The 11930-nt window shown below is 38.1% G+C and overlaps 1 non-coding gene across 1 annotated transcript; it reads left to right on the plus strand.

Annotated features, from left to right (window-relative positions):
• Positions 1-4604: 4604 nt before the first annotated feature.
• On the plus strand, positions 4605-4709 carry LOC144317904 (U6 spliceosomal RNA). Its single transcript, XR_013383791.1, has one exon. It is a non-coding gene; the product is annotated as a U6 spliceosomal RNA (small nuclear RNA).
• Positions 4710-11930: the final 7221 nt, after the last annotated feature.

An 11930-nucleotide genomic window follows, 5' to 3' on the forward strand; every position in this document is an offset into this window, starting at 1 on the left:
AAACTTTTGCGGGTGATGGATATATTCACTATCTTGAGATCCCACCAATCTCTCAGTATCACAGGTATATGCATATTTCAAAACTTAGATTGTATGCTTCAGATATGAGTAGTTTGTTGTATGTCTATTAGATTTAAATAAAACTATTTAAAAATGGGGCACCTGGGTGGCTCAGTCAGTTAAGCATCTGCTGTCAGCTCAGGTCATGATCCCAGGGTTCTGGAATCGATCTCCACACTGGGCTCCTTGCTCAGTGGAGTGTCTGCCTGTCTCTCTCCCTCAGCCTGCCACTCCCCCTGGTTGTGTTCTCTCTCTCTCTTTCTCTGTCAAATAAATAAATAAATAAATAAATAAATAAATAAATAAATAAATAAATAAAGTACTGGGGAGAAAAAAACCAGCCTGGGAGCACAGGTACCATCCAAAAACAAAACAAAACAAAACAAAAGAACTCCTATTAATTAATTGGCCCTCAATTGGATAATTTCCCTTTTTTTTAACAGATTTTTAAAATTACACATCAAGCAGTTGTGAATATACAGTGAAAAATACTTCTGTGCTATTCAATTGAATAATTTCTCCTCCTTTTGTAAGATTTGTTCGGCACAGATAGGCATACAGTTGATTCTTGAACAACGAGGGTTTGAACTGTGAAGGTCCGCGCGTAACACATGCATTTTTTTACCAGTACAGTGCTGTCAACGTATTTTCTCTTCCTTATGATTTTCTTAACACTTTCTTTTCCCTAGCTTCCTTTATTGTAAGGTTACAGTATATAATGCATCTAATATACAAAATACGGGTTATTGACAGTTTTATTGTTAAGTCTTCCTGTCGACAGGAGGCTGTTAGTAGCTGAGTTTTTGGGGGGAATCAAAAGTGGGTTTTCGGGGCACCTGGGTGGCTCAGTGGTTGAGCATCTGCCTTTGGCTCAGGTCATGATCCCGGGATCCTGGGATCAAGTCCCACATCAGGTTCCCTGCAGGGAGCTTGCTTCTTCCTCTGCCTGTGTCTCTGCCTCTGTCTCTGTGTCTCTCATGAATAAATAAATAAAATCTTAAAAAAAATAAAGTGGATTTTCAGCTAACCCCTGCATTGTTCAAGGGTCAAATGCACCATGAAACTAATGAAGTTAATGCTTCTAGACCTTCACAGAGTTCTTTCCAAAGTCCTGCATCTAATTTTTTATTTGTAATTGTGTGTGTGCATGTGTGTGTGTTTAAAGAGGCCCCAAATTGTGTAAGAGCAGGGCTCTACAAAACCTGAATGCAACCCTACTGTTACAAGGAGCTAAAAGGAACAAACTGTTCCCATCATTACTACGGACAGGACACAGGCACCCCAAAGGACTTTAGGGCCATGACTGCCACATTTCGACTTAGAGCAACATATTCGTCTCTGATAAGCTTTTGTGGACTTGGCAAAGCAGCTGAGGAGCTGTGAATACTGTTTAAGAAATTCCTCACCTTCTTTCTCGTCAAAGACTCTATCTGGAGGGACCAGACTGTGAAGGAGATGCATGACCCTCTAAGTACAATTTGTTTTCAGTGACTCATGAATATTCGAAGGAACCCACAGTGATCCAAGATTGAGAAAAGCAACCAATGTGAAGGAGAACTCGGTCCAGATACTTTCTGTGATCCAACCTTGAGGAATTTCAGTTCTAGTACCTCCAGAGAAGGAGTCTCCAAAGGATGGTGGAAATGGGATATTTGACTACATTTGGGCCCCCTTTCATACTCCCTGAGTAAAATATCCTGCTCTTCATCTTTGCTTACCAGATCCCACCAATCTCTCAGTATCAAGCTCCGCGCCTTCCTCCTACAATTGCTTTCCCAGATGTATTCAACCCAGAGGGAACTCTCCTTCCCCGAAACCCACACTTAAGACAGGTACTCTTCTTGGAGCTGGGAGAGGTTTAGACTCCGACTCCTATAACCATGTGATTTGGGTAAATGAGAACCTTCCTGAGCCTAGAGTTCCCCCAATAATAATCCATTTTCCATGCTAATCATGTGTTAATTTCATCATCACGATGTTTTCTGAGGGCAAATAATAATTCCTACTGATGTCAGAGTTAGCATGCGGCTTAACTTAAGATGATATATGTAAACATCATTCATAAACTATAAAATGCTGTACAAATATAAGGCACTGGCAGAAGTAATATTCCAAATATTTAATGACTGGTAGGCATTGCCCTCAACTAATCAGAATAGTCTTCAACCACAACCCTAGAACGGAGGCCCTACTAGGCCAGACTTATTAACTCTTTAATTGCTAGATAAAAGGTACATTTGGGGTTTCCTGAAGGAGAAGCTCAGGTAATGAGGGCATAGTGAAAAGAGGCCCAGGAGGCCACAGCTATCAAAAAGTTTAATATTTTAAAAAACATTTTACCTTGCACATGAGTACAATAATTATTGCTTTAAAAAGAGCAATACTAAAAATAAAAAAATAAAAATAAATAAAAAAATAAAAAGAGCCATACTCTTTTACTAATTTGTTAAAAAGCAAGAGTTCAACATAAAACCTTGCATACATATGTAGTGTATGTGTGTGTGTGTGTGTGTGTGTGTGTGTTTAAAGTATGCCTAATCCTCTTTTATATTCCACTGGCTTGTAATGATATTACAGAACTCAGTTAAGCCCAAAAGGTGTGCTAACAAATTCTAATTTTTGAGGTCTCTGTTTTTAGTCTTAGAAACGTCCCAGGGGCACCTGGGTGCCTCAGTCAGTTAAGCACCTGCCTTCAGCTCAGGTCATGGTTGCAGGGTCCTGGGATGGAGCCCTACCCTGCTCAGCGGGGAGCTTGCTTCTTCTTTTCCCTTTGCCTGCTGCTCCCCCTGCTTGTGTTCTCTCTCTCTCTCTCTCTCTCTCTGTCAAACAAATAAATAAATAAAAATCTAAAAAAAAGAAAGAAAGAAAGAAAGAAAGAAAGAAAAGAAAGAAGAAAGAAAGAAAAAAGAAAGAAAGAAAGAAAAAAGAAAGAAAGAAAGAAAGAAAGAAAAAGAAAGAAAGAAAGAAAGAAAGAAAGAAAGAAAGAAAGAAAGAAAGAAAAGATATAATTCAACATTAATCAGCATATGAAGAACCAGGAAAATTTCAAGTGGTAAGGGAAAAAACAATCAACCGACACCAACTCTACGGGAGACATGGATGTTGTGATAATGAGACAAAGACTTTTAAAAAGCACTGCTCAAAGAGGTATAGATGGTACAAAGGCCGTCTCAGCAAAAAGATAAAAGATATAAAGAAGAAATAAGGGACACCTGGCTGGCTCAGTCAGTAAAGCCTGTGACTCTTGATCTGGGGATTGTAGGTTTGAGCCCTACACGGAGGGTAGAGAAACTTAAAAAAAAAAAAAGACATGAATGGAAAAATTTTAAATGAAAAATATAATAACTAAAATAAATATTTACTGGGTGGGAAGAATAGAGATGATGGAGTAAAGAGTCTATGGACTTAAATTGATAAAAATTATCCAATCTTAACAACAGAGAAAAAAAAAGAAAAAAAAATGAACAGAACCTCAGGGATTCAAGAAAGCATACCTGAAATCCTAATACATATTTAATCAGCTATCAAATAATCAAAAAGAAATAAGAATGGGGAAGCAGAGGAACAAAAATCCGAAAACAAATAGTAAAATGGTAAATACAAGTCTAATATACTAAAAATTACATAAAATGCAAATAGTCTAAACACATTGATTAAAAGATAGGGACTGCCAGAATTGTTTTTTGATTAAAAAAAAAATTAAAGATAGGCTGTCTACAAGAAAACAAGTTTAAATATAATATCATAAGGAACATAAGAGAATATAAAAAGATATATATCATTCAAAAGCTAAGCAAGCAAAAGCTGGAATGGCTAAATTAACATTAGAAAAAGTAGGCTTTAAAGCAAGGAAAATTAACAAGCATAAAGAGGGACATTACATAACAATAAATGGGTCAATTTGTCAAGAACACATAATAGCCTTAAACGTATATGCAGCAAACCACTGGGCTTCAAGACACAGGAAGCAAAAATACAACAAATCCACAATTGTAACTGGAGATTTCACTACTCTTCTTTCATTAATAAATGATAGAGCTAGACAGAAAATCAGCAGGGATATAGAAGAGCTGAATTACACTATCAAACAACTGGAATTAATAGACCTTTGTAAAGTATTCCATTTAATAAGAGAAGAATACACATTCTTTTCAAGTACACATGGAATCTTTACCAAGACGGAACACTTCCTGGGTGATAAAACAAACTTCAACAAATTTAAAGAATTGAAATCATTTAATACATGTTCTCTGACCATAATGAAATTGAACTAGAAATCAGCAGGAAGATAATGTGTAAATCTCTAGGATCTTGGAAATTAACACACATTTAAATAATCCATGGGTCGAAGAGAGAGTCCCAAAAGGTATTTTAAAAAATTTTTCATTGAACAAAAACGAAAACACAACACATAAAAATTTGTGGGATGAGGCTAAAGCAGTGCCTAAAGGGGAATGTATATAATGTTTATAATGCTTATAAATTTAAAATGCCTATATTAGAAAATGGACTGCTCTTCCATTTTAAGAAACTAAGAAGAGCGGGTTCGCTTCAGCAGCACATATGCTAAAACTGGAACAGTACAGAGAAGATTAGTATGGCTCCTGTGCAAGAATGACAGGCAAATTCATGAAGTGTTCCATATTAAAAAAAGAGAGAGAGAGAGAGAAAAGAAAGAAAAGAAACTAAGAAGAGCAAAATAAACACAATGTAAATGAAAGGAAAGGAAATCATAAAGATGAGAAATCATGGGGCACCTGGACCACTTAGTTGTTTAAGCATCTGCCTTTGGCTCCAGTTGTGATCCCAGGGTCATGGGATGAAGCCTGTTGGGGCACCTGCTTCTCCCTCTCCCCCCTATTCGTGCTCTTTCTCTCTCTCATTCTCTCTCTCTCTTTCGGAGATCTAAATAAGATCTTTTAAAAAGAAGATGAGAAATAATGACATTGAAAACAGAAAAATAGAGAAAATCAATGATACCAAAAGCTGGTTCTGTGAAAAGATGAATTAAATTGATAAACTCTGGGCAGCCCCGATGGCTCAGCGGTTTAGCGCCGCCTTCAGCCCGGGGTGTGATCCTGGAGACCTGGCATCGACTCCCAAGTCGGGCTCCCTGCATGGAGCCTGCTTCTCCCTCTGCCTGTGTCTCTGTGTCTCTCATGAATAAATAAATAAAATATTAAAAAATAATAGTAATAATCTTTTAAAAAAAGCCTCAAACTTTCAAAACTCACCCAAGAAGAAATAGGTAATGTATATATTAAAGAAATTGAACCCATGTGTTAAAACCTTAAAACAAACAAACAAACAAAAAACACAAAGACTCCTTCAGGCCCAGATATTTTCACTGGTGAATTCTATCAAACTTTTAAAATACAAATAGCACCAACTTTATGTGATCTCTTCCAAAAAATGGAAGAGAAGGGAACAGTTCCCAACTTATTTTATGATACTAGAATTGCCTTGATACCAAAACTAGACCAAGACAGGGCAAGAAAAGTACAGGCCAATGTCCTTCATGAACAGGACACAAAAAGCCTCATCAAAATACTAGGAAATCAAATCCAGTAATATATCAAAAGAATAATAGTCCATGACCAAGTAGGATTTATCCTGGGAATGTGTGGCAGTTTCCAAATTAAGAAATCAATCAGTATAATTCACTATATTTAAAAACTAAAATGGAAAAATGACAAAAGCCTATCAAACAATGCAGAAAAAGTACTTGAAAACATCCAGCATTCATTCATGATAAAATCTCTCAGCAACCTATAAACAAATGGGAATTTTCTAAAAAATACCTATAGCTAACATGATATTTAATGGTGAAAGACTAAATGCTTTTGCCTAAGATCTGGAACAAAACAAGGATCTCCTCTCCATTCAATATAGCACTGAAAATCCTAGTCAGTGCAATAAGGCAAGAAAGAAAATAAAATGCATATTAATTAGAAAGAATACTGTGCCTTTATGCAGGTTACATAATTTTTTTATAGAGAATCCCAAGGACCTACTAAAAAAGGTCCTAAGTTAATAAACAACTTTAGCACAACCATAGTATACAAGGTCAACTCACAAAAAAATGTATATTTCTATACATTAAAATAAACAATTTGGACAGCAAAATTTAAAAAGTATATATCATTTGAAATTTTTCAAAGAGAAATGCTTAGGTATAAATCTAACAAAACTTGTGGAGGATCTGTTTGCTGGCAACTATAAACACTGAGGAAAGAAATCAAAGAGCATAAATTAATGGAGAGACATACTGTGTTCATGGGTTGGAAGACTCGATTTAGTTAAACACCCATTTTTCTCCATGTAAATCTATAAATTTAATGCAATTCCAATAAATATTCCAATGGAATTTCTGTGGATGTAGACAAGCTGATTCTAAAATGTTTTGGAGGAAAAAAAATTAAAAAAATAAAACAAAATATTTTGGAGGGCAGCCCAGGTGGCTCAGTGATTTAGCGCTGCCTTCAGCCCAAGGTGTGATCCTGGGGACCTGGGATGGAGTGTCTCTGCCTCTTTCTCTCTCTCTCTCTGTGTCTCTCATGAATAAAAAATAAATAAATAAAATCTTAAAAAAAAAGATAAAAAATATTTTGGAAAGGCAAAGGGACTGGAATAACCAAAACAATTACACTTATTGAAGTGTAATTGACATGTACTATCCTGTTCATTTCAGGTGCACATCATAGAGATTTGATATTTTTATACATGATCCCACGATATGTCTAGTTAGTATTTGTCAAAAAGGTTTTACAATATTATAGGCTATATTCCCTATGCAGTACATTAGAAAAAATAATTTTGAAAAAATGATAAGGTGGGAGGAATCAGTCTGATTTTAGTACTTACTATAAAGCAATAGTAACTAATAACGTATGGTATTGGTGGAGGGATAAAGGCCTAGATCAACGGAGCAGAATAGAATGTTCAGCAAGTGATTGACAAAATGTGGATTGTTGACAAAAGTAAAAAGTAATTCAACGGGGATACCTGGGTGGCTCATGGTTTGGCGCCTGCCTTTGGCCCAGGACGTGATCCTGGAGGCCAGGATGGAGTCCTGCATTGGGCTCTCTTCATGGAGCCTGCTTCTCCCTCTGCCTGTGTCTCTGCCTCTCTCTCTATGTCTCACATGAATAAATAAATAAAATCTTTTTTTTAAAAAAAGTAATTCAGGGATCCCTGGGTGGCGCAGCGGTTTGGCGCCTGCCTTTGGCCCAGGGCGTGATCCTGGAGACCCAGGATCGAATCCCACATCGGGCTCCCGGTGCATGGAGCCTGCTTCTCCCTCTGCCTGTGTCTCTGCCTCTCTCTCGCTCTGTAACTATCATAAATAAATAAAAATTAAAAAAAAATATTAAAAAAAAAAAAAAGTAATTCAATGGAAAATGGTTAGTCTTTTTAACGTATGGTATTAGAACAACTGAACGTCCACATGCAAAAGTGTCCCATACACGTACACGGAAAGTAAACCTAAAAAAATCTTGAGCTCAGGAGCTTGGCTGGCTCAGTGGGTAGAGCATGGGACTTGATCTCCGGATTGTGAGTTTGAGCCCCATGATGGGTGAGGAGCTTACCCAAAATTAAAAAAAAAATTTTTTTTTATCTTAATCTCATACTTTTTTTTTAAAGATTTTATTTATTTATTCATGACAGACAGAGAAAGAGGCAGAGACACAGGCAGAGGGAGAGGGAGAGAAGCAGGCTCCACGCAGGGAGCCCGATGTGGGACTCCATCCTCAGTCTCCAGGATCACACCCCCTGCCAAAGGCGGCGCCAAACTGCTAGGCCATGGAGGCTGCCCTCAATCTCATACTTGATGCAGAAATTAACTCAAAATGGGTCCTAGATGTAAAATGTAAAATTATAAAACTTTAAAATATAATTATAGTAGATATGTTCTTGACTTGGAATTAGGGAGAGCTTCTTAGACTTGACATCAAAAGCACAGCCTGTAAAAGAAAGATTGTTAAATTGGACTTTATGAAAATGAAAAACCTTTACTTTGTGAAAGATACTAGGAGCATGCAAACAATAGGGGAAAATATTTTCAAATCACATATTCAACAAAACTCTCGAAACTCAATAATAGGAAAACCAAAAAAACAATTTAAAAAATGAGTAATTTGGGGGCACCTGGATGTCTTTATTGGTTAAACATCTGACCCTTGGGACGCCTGGGTGGCTCAGCGGTTGAGCATCTGCCTTTGGCTCAGGGCCTGATCCCCATCCCAGGATAGTGTCCCACATCCAGCTCCCTGCAGGGAGCCTGCTTCTCCCTCTATGTCTCTCTCTGTGTCTCTCATGAATAAATAAATAAAATCTTAAAAAAAAAATAAAAAAATAAAAAAATAAAAATAAAATCTTAAAAAAAAAAACACACATCTGACTCTTGATTTCAGCTCAAGTCATGATCTCGGGGTCTTGAGAGGGAGCTCTCTGTTAGGCTCCATGCTGGGTGTGGAGCCTTTCTGAAATTCTCTCTCTCTCTCTCTCCCTCTCTCTCTCTCTCTCTCCCTCTACCTCCTCCTCCTCCCCCCCCACCTGTGCTTGCATGCACTCTCTCTCTTTAAAAAAAAAAAAAAAAGGGGATCCCTGGGTGGCGCAGCGGTTTAGTGCCTGCCTTTGGCCCAGGGCGCGATCCTGGGGATGTGGGATCGAGTCCCATGTCGGGCTCCCGGTGCATGGAGCCTGCTTCTCCCTCTGCCTGTGTCTCTGCCTCTGCCCCTCTCTCTCTCTCTGTGTGTGACTATCATAAATAAATAAAAAATTAAAAAAAAAGTTTTTTAAAAAATGAGGAAACCATCTTGTTATAGTTGAGTTCTTTTTTTTTTTTTTTTTTATAGTTGAGTTCTTATCCTCAAAGCAAGGTACCTACCATGATAAGAAATAATGACCAATGCCTTTTGTTTGATTGTTTCTAATGCCTTTTTAAAACAGTGCTTCTGGGATGCCTGCCTGGCTCTGTCAGTGGAGCATGTGACTCTTGATCTCAGTGCTGAGTTTGAGCCCCACATTGGGTGTAGAGATTACTTAAAAATAAAACATTTTTAAAAATAAACAAAATAGGGATCCCTGGGTGGCGCAGTGGTTTAGCGCCTGCCTTTGGCCCAGGGCGCGATCCTGGAGACCCGGGATCGAATCCCACGTCAGGCTCCCGGTGCATGGAGCCTGCTTCTCCCTCTGCCTCTCTCTCTCTCTCTGTGACTATCATAAATAAGTAAAAATTAAAAAAAATAAAATAAATAAACAAAATATAGTGCTTCCTGGACAATTATATTAAGTGTGAGTAAAAATAATTTTAAAATTTAGTACTATTTTTCAGTATGGGATAAGTATAAGCTAAGCATTTTATTCACTTAAGTTTAATTCAAAGAATCAGCTCTTCCAGAAAACTTTCCTTGACCCTCACGTGTGATTTCAGTGTTCTTCGCCTGTGCTTTGGCAGGTTCCTATGCATATGTCTTTATCACAGTGCCTTCCTTATCTTACAGTATCAATCTGTCTGTCTCTTAATGGTAACTATATATAATGGCACTTTATTTCACTTATTCCTAAACCTTAGCATAGTAATGACATATAGTAACCACTCAGTGTGATTGTTGAACAAGATTTGTAAAGAACAGATAAAAATCATTGATAAGGGCAGCCCAGCTGGCTCAGTGGTTTAGCGCCACCTTTAGCCCCTGGCGTGATTCTGGGGAACTGAGATCGAGTCCCACATCAGGCTCCCTGCATGGGGCCTGCTTCTCCCTCTGTCTGTCTCTGCCTCTCTCTCTCTCTCTGTGTCTCTCATGAATAAATTTTTAAAAATTATTGATAAAACAATTAAATGGCAACAAAAACAATAAAAAAACTGAAATACTATGATGTTTTTAGAATGGCACTTGACACATAGTAAATACTCAACAAATGTTAGTTCATTCATTTAATAAATATTAGTTAGATATCTGCTATATGTGAAGCATTGTTACAGGTGATATTACAAGTTATAAGCATTTTAGGTATAGCTGGTAGAGCATTGAACAGCATAGACCAGAATTCCTGCCCTCACGAACTAACATTTTATTTTATTATTTTTTAAAAAATTTTAAAAGATTTTATTTATTTATTCATGAGAGACACAGAGGCAGAGACACAGGCAGAGGGAGAAGCAGGCTCCCCTCAGGGAGCCCCATGCGGGACTCAATCCCGGACCCCAGGATCATGTTCTGAGCCGAAGGCAGACGCTCAACCACTGAGCCACCCAGGAATCCCCATTTTATTTTACTTTTAAAGTAGGCTCTACTAATGGGCAGCCCGGGTGGCTCAGCCGTTTAGTGCCGCCTTCAGCCGGGGGCCTGATCCTGGAGACCTAGGATTGAGTCCCGCCTCGGGCTCCCTGCATGGAGCCTGCTTCTCCCTCTGCCTGTGTCTCTGCCTCTGTGTCTCTCATGAATAAATAAATAAAATTTAAAAAAAAAAAATAGTAGGCTCTACTACCAGCATTCAGCCTAACATGGGGCTTGAACTCATAATCCTGAGATTGATAACTGAGCTTAGATCAAGGGTCAGATGCTTAATGGACTGAGATACCCAGGCATCCATAGCTTACATTTTAATTTACCAGACTGGATTTGTAGGAAGAAACTAAACACATAAAAAGATGGTCAACAGGGGCGCCTGGGTGGCTCAGTTGGTTAAGCATCTGCCTTTGGCTCAGGTTGTGATCCTGGGGTCCCATGTCTGGTTCCCTGCTCAGTGGGGAGCCTGCTTCTCCCTCACCCTCTGCCTGAGGCTTCCCCTGCTTGTGCTCTCTCTCTCTGTCAAATTAATAAGTAAATAAAATATATTTTTTTTAAGAAAAGATGGTCAACATCATTTTTATCATTAAGAAAAAGCTAATTAGGGGATCCCTGGGTGGCTCAGCCGTTTAGTGCCTGACATTGGCTCAGGGGCTGATCCTGGAGACCCGGGATCAAGTCCCACATCAGGCTCCCTGCATGGAGCCTGCTTCTCCCTCTGCCTGTGTCTCTGCCTCTGTGTGTGTGTGTGTGTGTCTCTCATGAATAAATAAATAAAGTCGTTAAAAAAAAAAGCTAATTAAAGCCAATGATGAGATATTATTACACACCTATTAAGAATGGGGGGGGGAACCAATAACAACAAAACCCCAACTCTCAATCATTGCTGTTAGAAGTATAAATGGTACTCAGGAAAACAATTTATCTCTTTCTCATAAAGTTAAACACATACTTACCATTTGACCCAGTTATCCCCCTCCTCAATATTTACCTTAGAGAAGTGAATTTTATGTTTACCCAAAAACCTGTACAGGAATGTTTATATCAGCTTTATTCGTACTCATTGCCACGCAGTGAAGACAATTCAAAAGTCCTTCAATGGGTATATAAACTGTGTACCTTCATACATTTTAGCATTAAAGTACTATTTAGCAATATATACTATTGCTAGTCTACTATAAATACTATTTAGCAATAAAAAGGAAGTATTATTATAATTAGCAACATGAATGAATCTCAAGGACATTATATGAAGTTAAAGAAGTTAGTCTCAAAAGATTATATAGTGTGTGATTCCATTTATATGACATTTGGGAAAAAGGCTAAGTAAGGAGTGATGGAGAACAGTTCAGTGGTTGCCAGGCATTAGGGATGGCGGGGGGGAGTGTGACTCTCAAGAGATAGCATGGGAGATTGTGGGGCAGATGATAGAACTATCTGTATCCTGACTGTCATAATGTTTATACACAGAACTATACACACACAAGAAGTCAATTTTACTATATGTTAACTTAAGAAAAGAAAGCCTACACCTAGTTAGGAACCTCATAGTGTTTGTTTGCTTGTTTATTTACT

The sequence above is a fragment of the Canis aureus genome, chromosome 7 (assembly GCF_053574225.1).
Source record: "Canis aureus isolate CA01 chromosome 7, VMU_Caureus_v.1.0, whole genome shotgun sequence".
Taxonomy (NCBI): domain Eukaryota; kingdom Metazoa; phylum Chordata; class Mammalia; order Carnivora; family Canidae; genus Canis; species Canis aureus.